Consider the following 13,891-nt stretch of genomic DNA (forward strand, 5'->3'; position numbering starts at 1 on the left):
TCTTCATGGTTTGAGCGATTTAAAACAGAAAAAATAGCAAATTTGAAATTGAAAGAAAAACAATTTAGTTCCGACAATAATGAATAAAACAATAACCTTTGACATTTGACTGCTTTTGTTTTTTTGTTTAATTATGATACTAATTATAATATTAATCGTATTTTCATTAACCATTTGAACCATTTATATAGAAATATTTAGCTGGGAGTGCTGGCTCCTGCTGTTATAACAAGAAGTTTCACATGAAAAGTGTTGACATTATATCAGCTTCCGAAAAAGAAAATCCGTTATACCTTGTCTGGAGATTTTTATTCTGTCGAAAATATGACGTCGTTCTCTTACAAAGGGTTCGTTTGTACTTCTGTACACAGAGTTTCAGAAAGATTACTATACATAATGTACTGTTCAACTTTCTTTCGACGATTACATATCACAAAAGTCATCTCCACAGGCAGCTCAAGTTCGCCTATACATGCCGTTCATTATGTGTTTGGAATGCGTGAGATGATTCAAATGTGTTCACGTTTTTAGGTAATATTTCGACACTCAATCAGGAAATTGTCGAATTGACATAAAAACGGATATTGTGTTTTTTACAAATCATAATGTCGAATTCTGCAAAGTGTTGTACTTCGACCAACAGTAGTATTTTTGTATCAACCAGGGAAATTGTATGGTGTTTTAAAATTGTGTTTTGGTTATGATGGAACAAATGCATTGTTACAACATTCTTACATTTTCTATTTGACGTTTTATTATAAGAACCCTGATAAAGACAAAGTAAGGCAACTAACATGTATTGTCTGTTGTAAACCAAAAGAACGTTGCAACAAGTACAAAGTACAAGCTACAGATATAACATAGACAAACATAATCATATTTAACATTACAAATGTAAAGGAAAAATAACTCTTACACGATTACATAGCTTTTACCCTAACAAATCTAGTATCAACGATAAGGCAATAAACATTACAATTACAACTTTTACGAAATACAATCAAACTGAAGATTTGACTCAACACAAAGTTGCTGGACAATATACTTAATTCACAGATAGCAGTTTAGCGATATATACCTTCTCAAATCAATACTATATATATATACTTTTACATAAAAAAACACTAAGCATACCCGAGTATGGCACAAGGCATTGGCTACAACCTATTTGTACGACGCCTTCTTCAATCATATGCGATACGGATAAACTGTAATTTCAATAAAACCCATTTTAATAAATTTATCGCATCTAAGCCAAATGAGCAAAAACAATCAAATTACATGACCTCATTATTACGTTTTAATATAAAAATAAAATACATTGATCATATCTGATTTCTTCTTAAATGAATAACAAATCATCAATACTTAGATTTGATCCAAATAGAATTATCACTCAAATAAAAAAAAAATGAATATTGATGTTGTGTATGAGAAGGAGTTCGTGTTTGGTTAGGGATTTAACGACATATTGATCGGATTTATGTTTCAGTACGAAATAAAGCACGTGCGAAAGCTACCTAATGATCGCTTCATTTCTGTCATTAAAACTATAAAAACCTTGTTAAACGTGCTATTATTTTCATAATGTTATTGGCAGAAACGAGGCTTGGCTTTAGTGAGGTGGGTGGGGCTTAACGCGATAGAACAAAATGACTGTTATGTAGGAATTTGTAAAAGTACTACATTCCACCAATAAGGAAAAGAGTGATTCGAAACAAAACAGTTAAAACAAGTGGCAGAACATAGTAATCAGAAACAGACAGTTAAAACTTCTGTTTGCATAAAAGTCTTTTCGAATTGTCCAGAAATGCTTTAGAATCAAATGTCCAGTTTAGTTAAACCCACTAAAAAATCAATATGTTGATATGATATACTCAGTATACAGTAATGACTACAAAATACAATTCGAAAAAGATAAATTCAACTTGAATACTTGAATGTATTGAAATAGAGATTTCGTCCTTTTTTTGGTATATACTTTTGCCCTCAAGACTGCAGGTTTCAATTATAAGATTACCTTGAAATATTTCAAATTAAAACAGAGTCGCGAAAGGTAAAAATGATTTACAGTTTGGTATAGGCATATAAATAAAAGAAAATGTCGATGCAATTTTAAAATACTATGTATTTAACATTTAAGCACTATCAGTCACGTTTACTTGGCCAAAACAATAAATCTGAAGAATTCAGTACAGAATCTTATAAAGAGCATATAGTATATAAAACAAAAATCGATTTTTTTAGATAATCAGAACTTTTATATAATGGCTCGCACGTATGGGAGTCGAGTTATTAAGTCAAAATTTCGAGGCTTTAGTCAAAATTCCAAGTTTGTAAGTCCAATAGAAAATTGTTTTCTATTTTCTCTCCGTTACCTTAATGCTCTTCCTCACTAACCTTTTTTTAGATAAAAATAAATAAAAAGAGAGAAGTTCGCCGTGTAAATAAAATATGACTCTTTGTGATTTATCTCCGAGTCACGGTGACAAAATCCCTTTGTGCAGGATAACTATATCATAGCATACAGTATTCCTAATCATCGAGGTCCTGATCACAATGCCACTATGAAAGCATAAATTTAAAATCAAGTGAAATTTTTGAAAGAAAAACGATTTTTCGCACATCGCATGATAGCGCTGTTAAAAAGACGGTCCAATTTCAAATGCCAGGAATATATTTTATTACCGATTACGTACATGTTTAAAAAGGGAACATGCTGAGAACAAATCTCAGAAAGGTTATTAATTTCATGTAACCTATTTATGTCCTTCAGTTGCGAACGGGCTTCATATTTTGCGGAATATGCATGGTTGCTGAACTTTTGGTGTGAGGCATAAATTATTGTAAAAGAGGAATACACTCCGTAGTCTGACATAATGATGGAGAAGGAGATTTTTGGCAAAGTTGTTACTTTATTATCCTAATTTGAAGTGAACCAATCGATAAACAGTGCCATATTGACAAAAAAGGGGATATCGATCAAGTGGGGAATGATATGTAAATAAGCTGTAAAGGTAATTCTCTAATGTGACACTTCAGTAATCTACATCCATTGTAAAATGTATAATTATTTAATTCTAGAAAGGAAGGCAATTTCATATATTGTAATTGTTAAAGGTTACCAATCAATGAGGTTATTTACATTTGTAGTTTTTCGGTCTCAATTCTTTCGAACTATTATCTCTGGTTCGTAAATCCTGGTGTATAATTTCTTATTTTGGACAAGGGTAATGTTTTAGCATTTTTAGTCAATACTTAACAATAATCACTTCTTGATTTTAATTTTTTGTATCACGTTTGATTTCAAACATTCATTATCGTTATCAATATTTTCGTTTCGCAAATGTGTTCAAGTCAACTTATTGAAATATAAATGTGTCCTACACAAAGGATTTAAAATCATAACGAATAACATACATACTGATATTTAGCTAATTATCTTTATTTCGGTCGCAAACCGGTTATCGTTTTTGACAATAAATATTTACATATATGTACATTTATTTTACACAAATGAACCTTTCTATAATATTCATATATTAAATATTTCATTAAAATAGTTATTGCATATGCATAAACAACCGCAATTATCATAAATCAAATACACACATTACAAGAAATAGGTAATATACAAATAGAAAATAAATCAAAAGAACAGCTAAATTCAACAATAAAAATCAAATTGAACAGTGTACAAAAAAAAGGTGATGTAATCGCACCTGAAAAATTACGGAGACACAGTTTTTGACGATATTGACTCTTTGTTATATCAGGTTTAAAAGAAACTTAAAATAGGTTATTCACTATATAAAGAATGTAGGTTATTCACCATATAAAGCATGTAGTCCGGGCATGAGCATGCAGCCACAGACCACGTGCATAGGATACATATAGTGGTTTATTATACATCGGAGCCCTTTGGTTTCCGTAGCGTGTAAACCAAATTTATTTACGGCTTACGTTTGATTTTGTAACAATGGTCAGTTGACCAGTTGGTCAGTAACTTAACTTGGATACGTACAAAAGGGTTCATGTATTTTTAGAACAAAAAATGAATCAAATTGCTTAGGTTCGAGTGATCTGAATAACAGTAAAAGTCGGTTCATCGGTTTTTAAGCTCTTAGCATATTGTCTTGAAAATCGTTATAAAAGATTCTTTTAAAATATGCAATAACATATATTAAAATATAATTTAGATTCCAAATTTGTCTTACTATTGTTGGTCTCAATGTATATTCCGGCTGAACTGATGAATCTTCTAAAGATAACATATTTTCCAGGTTCAAAGACACATTTGCAATCATAAAACGTCTCAAAATATGTCCATCTCACCAGTTATCGATATATATTCCCACTAAAAAAATGTGCTTAACAGATAACATATGCACCAGGGAGTTGAGAAAGGTATTGGCTGGTTGAAAGGCTCTATAGTCTTTGAGACGACCTATGAACTAGTTTGTGATAAAGCGGTATAGAAGAACCTCCAATTATTATTATTATTACAAATTAGATGAACAGGGTGTCATTCTATTATGCGCCCCGCATGAACTTAGGCGTTCAAAGTGTAAGCACGACTGAATGCTTAGTGAGTAAACCATTTCCTATAATAAACTCATATTAAATGAGTTTATATGTAATCCAATACTCACTCTTTTCGTGACAAACATATACTTTCATCAGATATCTATAACACTATTTCACACAGAAATGGTTTCGGTGAAGTTCCATGAACATTTCCCCATTTGTAATTAGCATTTTTCTTCATTCTAATTGATTTGTTTCCTCGTGGGTTGCCTGGCGACCAGAAAAACAAAGTGATCGGTGTTCCATCCTCATATAAAAATAAGTCATCTCGATGTTCAGATGAACCTCCGATATACACTGATTGTCGATCAAAATAAGCTGAAAAATAGGAAAACACACGGACCTACCGTAAGGTATTTTTTATTTTTGCAAATACATAATATAAGAAACCTGAACAGATGTAAGTCAGTAAAACTGTGTTAAAAATGCGCGGACAACTCCACTCACTTCACGAATTTACGCAAAAACAAATATCCCGACAAGCAATCAGAGTTTAATAAGGATCTCATGGAACTGACATTTATGTTATAAGCTGAATATGTTTACCAAATTGTATTATGGAATTCTAAAAAACGCTATATTTTGAACCACAATACTAATTATGAATTGTTTTAGAATATTTAAGAATTCTCACAAACATATTATAATGACCTTTTCATCATTATTTCTTTGACAGTTATCTACAAGTATCTTGATATAGACAGCTTAAGACAACTAAGACTGTAAGCGTTCGCCGTCATTAATGTCGGAATACTTACTTAGTAGTTCAACCATGTGAGCCTGCTTTTCAATTGTATCGATCCTAAGCATACGCCCAACAGCGGAACTAATCAGCATTGCTTCAGATACGTTTGCTTCATGTAACTCTAAATGGTAACACATCTGAAGGTTTGGTTTGTAAAAGTAGTCAAGAGCTTTGGAGCCGTTGCCTGTGAGGAAAAGAAATAGGGTAATATTTGACGGGTAATATATAAACATATATGTAAATGAAAAATAAATTTTACCACCGACTAGAAAAACAAGCTGTGTTCACCTTTCACATGGCTCTTCGGGTTGAAACCTTAATACTTACCTATTTCACTTTGACATTTAATCTTTTTTTTAATTTATATACTTGATATGTAGATAGAAGATGATGTAAGAAAATTAAAAAATGCAATCCAATAGAAGTAATTTAATATTCCCGTAGTGGTATACTCAATTTCAAGATGATAACAAGCTATTTACCAATAAAACACATAAAAGCTTTAAAAATATGCACAGTACATACACAATTCACATGTGTCCGTTTTTAATCCGTGAGATATTGAAGCCATGCATTCGAATGTTAAAAAGAAATCCACTAAAACTTCTATATTTTTTGGCTTCACAACTTATACCAGTTAAGTGTTAAAAACTTACCACACATCGAATTATACGACGCCCATCCGTCTTCGCTGACCGCTGCCATTTCACCGATGAAAGGTATCGAATAGAGGAGACAGGTGTTATTTCCATTGTGGTATGAGTAGGACATACAAGGTGGAATCTTGGCACATTCTACAGCACAGGCGATGACAGAAGGTGTTGTTAGGACACCGATGTTAGTTGTCAGTCGTTGATTTTCCAAGTAGCGATTTTGCGACCAATTGGTGATGGTAATTGCACGTGAATGATACAGAAGTATCTTAAAAAGTACTAACGATAGAAAAAGTCCCGAATGCATTGATGAATAAAGTCTCGTCACACTACTTTGTTTTTCGAAATGACAAATATAAGTTGGCAGTTTTGTTACAAATGTAACACAGAGAGAGAAAAATGTAGAGAAATAGGTTCCTAGATCTCTACTGCAAAAAGGATATTTGCTTTTGGAGAACCTAGGTTGGTATTAATCACAGCTCCGGCAATTCTAAACTCAAATATCCTTATGAGTTTACACTATCAATACTTCGTACATTGTAGCTATCACTGACACGATGTCCATAATACAGTACACACGGAGTAGTAGATTTGTATATTAAACATGTAGTTACGCATTGATCCTTTGAATCAATTCAAATATGTTTTCATTAATGATTTGAATTCCAAGTATATCATAGGTCAAAGCTCAATTGCTGTTCTAAAAGCTTGTATTCATAAAGTGTTTGGTTAAAGATTTTAACAACTGTAGTTAGGTACACAAATTGATATTGATTATCAGAAATAATACTTAAGTGTTCTATGATGATAATGTTTTAGCATTGATCTGATAAAATTAAAAGCGTCTAATTTCAAACTTTTTATTCGCACGTTGCAGTATCTATAGAACAACATACAGACGTCAATGAGCTGCTCTGATTGCAAGTCAATCCATCAAATGGATTTTCATTAGAGACTGCTAGAATCGTTCTGTCATATTTAAAAGGTAGTTTGGGACCAAACAAAATACCATTCCGTAAGGTCCTCACCCATACATGTAAGTATATTCGTATGTCTTTAAATATGCACTGATTTTCATTGATAGGTTATTTAAATGTCTTTAAGAGGCAAAAATTCAACCACTTACGTGAATTCGGCGCAATGTTCGACGTTCTTGTAAGAAATAGCAACTATCCCAAAGGATTTGCTACACTTTTAAAAATAATCACATCATCCCTGATTGAGCATGACAGTGGTTTCATGGAGTTAGGGCCAGGATAAAAGGAGACGTAACACGCCATGAATCACTTTGTTACCGTACTTGTTTGTAAAATGTAACTATGTTTAAAGAGAGAAATTAGTGTTTATACCCAAATAACTAACAAACATTCACCTGTTCATAACAATAATCATGGCTGTTCACTCTCTACGATGTTATGATAAAAGTGTAATAGAAAAAAGAAAAAAAACGTTTTAAAGAAAATCACATTTAAGGTATGTAAAGTGCTGTTTCGGAAGAATTCCAGTGACCATGATTGCGTACACAATTAAAGCACACAGAAATGTAATTAAAATACATCTTTGGGAAAGGTCGTTGGCTATTTAGGTTGATATAAGCTATAGATGTTTTAAAATTGAGATCGGACTTCATATAAATAATAATATACACATGCATTTATCGTGTTTGGCGCAAGGTAAAAGTAGTTGTAAATAAACCCTACCCGATAGTCGATAAAGTACACAAAAGCGTATTAAAGCATTCCTCGATAAAATGGTGTTATAGCTCTAAACAGACGTTCTATATTTACACAAATCTTTGGAGCACAACTATAGTTTTATAGTGTCCTGCATATTTTTTTATCAAACTTTTAAGTTCTGTTCAAATAGACCGTACTTGCTAAATCATTAAGATCCTTTATTCAACAAATAATAAGCTGTTTGAAATCAAAAATGAAAAAAAAATTGAAAAAAATGAAAAAAAGCAAAGTTCTAAATGTCTAAATCCAATCATAACACCCCGGTATGTGCAGTATAACATGTAGTTGCGTCTTCTAAAAATCAATTAGTTACTTAATCACTGTGGGTTGTCATGTTTGTGAAAAGAAGTAAGCGTGGTGAATAAAACAAGAATCCCATTCATGTTTTAGAATGACAAAATACTAGCGGATCCTGCTTATGTATTTCCCGATAGTTATAAGAATATGAACCTTCTTCGTTTTTACTGGATAAAGAAACGTAACAGGAATGTTTACCATTTATTGCTAGCTCCTGTATTTCCTGAACCAAGACTTTATGTAAACCTTTCTCTGGGAAACAAATATTTATTGATTGAACGGTTTCCATCATGCAACAGAGGTATCCCCCTTGGTGAGGTTGAGTGAAGAGCCAAGTTAAAAGTGTATTTTGTAGTTTGGTAATGTTTTTGAAAATTAAGTCATAAGAAACCTGTCGGGTCAGTTTGAAAATCTTTTAGGGACATGTTTTTTTCTTTAAAATCACCGTCTCTTTTAAATGAAGTCATGCAACAATAGGTACTAAGTATTTAAACACTTTTTCGAGATATTTTAAAAAGTTTTAGAGTAATTATCCAGAGAATACGGAAGCATAATTCAAACGTCATATACAGGTTTATAATATACAACATTCGATATAGCGCCCTATCTAGCAACGTTTGCCACTCTAAAAAAGCTTTACAGTACATAGATTTGTTACTAATACAATTAGCATATACATTTATCAATACAATTTTGAGGAATTCGCAGGAGCTGCCTTTTCAGGCGCTAACTACTTGTCCTATGGCACCTGGCTAATATATCCCTATGTGTGTATGCCTGTGGGTGTGCTGGAGATGTAATGTGCATCAGTTATAGTGCCACCTCACTTGAATGCTACAGCACAGATTCCGCTACATCTACAATGTACCTCAGACCAATTAATACTCGACCATGGTTGTTGGAGTTGTGTTCACTCGCTAATATTGGGATATGGCTTAGATTCACTTCACAAATTTCACCTGAGTAGGATTACGTCAACACGGAAAACGTCCATTCCCTCTATTTTATATAATGATAACGAAGTCCTTTTGAAAGGATTAGATACTATTGAAACATGCTATATAGTTAGCTGAGCAATAAGGAAACATATATAAACATATATTTTTCTGTACCATAGTATGCATTCATAGATGTATGTGATTGAGGTCAGGGACACAAACGTGGATGCACACTTACCATTTCGTTAAGAGATATGATTTTCAAAATAACTACAGCAAAGAGCTGCTTCATCCTTCCATGTCTCACCCGTGATGCTAAACATACACATTGACATAAATTTACCTGGCGAGTATATTTCGTTGGCCAGTTTATATTTTTTCATTAAGCCAAACATACATTATTTCATCATATTTGAGGTAATCTAAAACGTCCAATAGAGAAACAATGTATTAATATCGGTAATACTTGAACCAATACACAACACTATTTGTACAATGACAAACGTTTATTGTGAATCACATACATGCTTGATTACATTTGTATATATAATATTTCAAATAACAATCTGTAGTGTATATTTGTATTATTTCGCGGGACTAATGTTTCGCCATTGTCTCGATAAGAACAAGTTATCAGGGATTTATTTTGCGCAACATGACCATAAAATATATTGTTCTCACGAAAGGACTTTTAGTTTATTGAAAATATAATAATTATTAGGGGTTTGCAAAACTGTAACAAAAACAAAAACTGATTTGTTGTTTTATCTGCACTATTCAGCTGTAAACGAGTTAGAGATTTCTTCGTTTTCGCTGAGCACTAAATTTCGCGCAATCTTTGGTGACGTCGAATACAGCGCGTTCATGTACCATATGTATAGTAAGTAGCAATGTTGAATCAATTACACACGTCATATTGAATATTAAATAACAGAGGATAACGACCTTACGGATCTATCAATGAAAACCATGTTAAATGCTCAAAATACAAATACTGAATGTTGTCCACCTTATTATTGCTGTACAGGTAGGGTTGATTCAGTGACAATGATTGGTTAATTAGTTTGTAAATAACTTCAACTAGATATATTCAAAACGTTTTATAAGGTTTTCTGGGGAAAACACAAGAGGGAAAATCAATTTGTTTTAGACTCAAATGGCATAACTGATTAAAACAATTCTGAGCTTAAAGCTTACAATCTATCAAAAATGTATTAAATATTTTTCGTGAAAATAGTCAGTGAGATATAAATGAAGATCGGTCTGTAACGCTTAAAAACAGAAATTATCTAAAAACCCTAAAAACATGTAACATACATAATTGTGGGAACTTCAACTAATGCACTAACGCATTTTCTACGTTGCAGACATTTATTTCCAGCTAAAAAGAACCCTTCACATTTACAATGATATATAACGTCTCCAAATACGGTAATCTCACAAATTGAAGATATAAGATACCAACAAAATATACGGACATACCACACAAGATAAAATACTATACCATAAGTGGGTGAAAACATGTCATTCTATAATGTTTCCGGTATACGGGCATATATAATGTAAGGACGGGTGCATGTTCTATGTATACATTATCTTCTTCTCTCAAAAACATATATTAAATGAGTTTGATTGTAATTGAATACTCACTTAATTTGCGACAAGCCTTTGTTAAAACAAATTACAAAATAACATTTATTTGCTGTTACAAATTACAAAAAGCAATGACATATACGTACCAACTGTAAAACTATCTTCATGTGGTTATATCGCGCACTCCTCTTCCACCTCAGCTTAACATATTAAACATATTGCGCGACAGTTGAATTGCTTTGTGTGGGCTTGTTTTCAGATCCATGTTCACAGCGCTATTTCACACAGAAATGACCTGATGGTATCGCCTTTGACGTTCCCCCATTTGAAGTTAACATTTCTTTTCATTCCAGTTGCAGGTGCTGCTTTTGGGTGACTTTGAGACCAGAAGAAGAATGTTAGTGGTGTCCCATCCTTATACAAAAACGAATTATTACGTGATTCGTCCAGACCTCCTATAAACACCAAGGGAAAAGGGAAGGAAGCTGCAAAAAATACAGTTTCACTTAATTAATCTCAATCTTTAAATTTTTACAAATACCTGTTCGTTGGAGAGAAGTTTTGAAATTGCAAAGTTCACAAGAACACGTATATGTTGTTCCGTGCATACTAAAAGTCAATGCACCAGACAATTCAAGAAATTGACATAAAGGCCATTTTTGTTTCTGAAATATTTTTAATCATAGTTTGGAAATTCTCAGGTAGTTTTATTGAGACCAACATTTGCATTTATGAATTACATTATTGATTTTACGGGAATTTAAAATGTCCTGATTACAGACAGCAACTAACAATGTAATCATTTACTTTTTTCGTCAGTACAGTAGAAATACTTACTTAAAAACTCAGCTATATGAACATGTTTTTCAATTGTATTGACCGTGAGCAAACGGCCATAAACAGAGCAAAACAGCATGGCTTCAATGACGTTCTTTTTTCCATCTGACTCTAAATGGTAACACATATTGAGGTTCCGTTTGTAAAAGTAGTCAGGAGCTGTTGGGCCGTTGCCTTTGATAAAAAGGGGAAATAGGGAAATGATTGATGAGAAAACCAATATAACAATACAAGAATAAATAGAAGTTCCCCAACGATTGATGGTTGGTTATCATGTTTATCTAACTCGAGTTAGTTAATTTTCAAATTGTATAAAGAAACGATGTTTACCGATTGTCTTCTACAATTTGAAAATTAAATAACGAGAGTTAGATAAGCATGATAACCTACCATTACGAGTTTGGGGTCCTTTCTCTCCCATAACGTTAATATTTTATCTCGAAAGCCATATGTTTCCCTTGAAAATACACTATGTAGGCTACCGATAGGGGAAACAATTGCCGTGAATCATGACGTCGCAATGGAAGATGACGTCGCAAAGCGTTGTTACTTAACGTCATAAGAAAAAAATTGACCAATGAAATCACGTCCAGAATGTTACCCACCAAAAATGTTAACCAACTCCTAACAGGTTTATCCAATGAATCGGGAGTGAGGAAACCTATAATGATTGTGGGAGAAATATTGCTATGAGATTGCACATGGTGAAACAACTACCGTGCGCGCATCGTGCATGCATCGTGCGCACAGCGTCCGCACTTACTGCGATCAACTGGGCGATTGAACAATCGAGACCGCCTCATTGTGCGATAAAACGAGAACATATGTTCGATATGGTAAGATCGGTTGATCGAAAAACCCGAAGGCTCGAGTGAAATAAGATACATGCTATACGCATATTCGAAAGGTCAAATTTACATTTGAACTAATTATCTAATGCATGCTTCACTAGGCTATTGGTAAGGATATCGCTTTGAAAAAATAGATAGTAGATAACCATGTACATCGAGCTGAAATATGGGAGCATACTAAAATCAGGAAAGAGATAATTTTCATTTATTCACGGGCCATTCCTTAAAGGATTTTGTCCACGATTTTTCATAATTTCATATTTTAAGGCCATGTGATTCAATAATAAGTGTAGTCACCGAGACCCCGTCTGTCTCGGTATTCTTTTGATGGACAGGCCAGGTGACGCCCCATCTATATCTGTCTTGTGAATATGCATATTTTGAACTTGGTATAGGGTCACGTGATGTGTAACGTCTCAGTGGCACATCCTATCCGATACCCTGGTCAGTACGTATACCCATTCTGACACGCTCTTTACATATTATCTGCATAACAGTGTGAATAATGAAATCAACCAATAAATGGTGCATGGGTAAAATCAACAATCGACAAATAAAGACATTAATAATGTTCTTATTCGAAAGAGGGGTTAAACATTTAAGCCTAACTCACGGAAATCTAATTCTGGGCCAGCATCAAATATATTCAATGTAAACTACATTCGTGAAAATAATTACCCAGACGTGTTACCTGTAAATGTTTGGCACAAGGGTATTTATAACCGATCCTCCAACTAACACATGTATATAAGTAGTACGGTGTACCGGTGCGTTTCTTTTTGTCCCAAATGTTGAAAGAAAAAAGTGTTATTATAAGGACTGTAGTCAATTTCAGCAGAATTAAACTGTTTTTTACATGCGTTTTTTTCCTTGTGCTAGTTACCCAGACCGAAAACGGGCGATGTTAATAAGGTAAAAATGTATGTGTGTTCGATATTTTTTGTTTATGATATATTTAAATTCTAAAGTTTGATTACTTTTGAATTAATGGTGGTGCTGATATGACATTTACAGAAAAGTTTTAAATATCAACATGAACATTTATTGGACATTTTTTCAACAAAAATATATCTTCAGGGGCGAATCCAAGATTTCGTGATGAGTTGTGTCACACTATTTTCTGAATAAACCTTCCAATTTTATCAGACACATGTCAACTGAGACCACCAATAAATCCAAACTACTCAAGGTCCTGTTTATAAATATTGTGTTAAAAAAACCCCACAAAAACTATGTTGTGAAACCTAGTTAATTGACTATAGCGATGAATGGATCTTTGGGAACCTATTTCTGTACTGAAATATATAAACAGAATAAGAATCAATATGTGTTTGGGGTTGAATTTTGGCTAATTACTTCAAGCAACAACTGGGTGATGAGTAGGAAAGCTGTTTAATAATCTGTAAATATGTTGTAAACAATTATTCTAAAAACATTGAAGAGGACAACAATAGCACATTTTTGCTAATTATAGAGTTAGTGCAAAAAATAACACTGTCAGACGTGTCAATCGAAACGAATCAGAATATATAGGAGATGTAGCTCATAAACCATACCTATTGTTATATAAACCAGTGACCCAAATTCGCCACTGTGACGTCACAAGTACCACATGACCGGTTAGCTCATTGAAATTCTTACCAGTAAGGAGCGG

Source organism: Mizuhopecten yessoensis, unplaced genomic scaffold (assembly GCF_002113885.1).
Source record: "Mizuhopecten yessoensis strain PY_sf001 unplaced genomic scaffold, ASM211388v2 scaffold10639, whole genome shotgun sequence".
Taxonomy (NCBI): domain Eukaryota; kingdom Metazoa; phylum Mollusca; class Bivalvia; order Pectinida; family Pectinidae; genus Mizuhopecten; species Mizuhopecten yessoensis.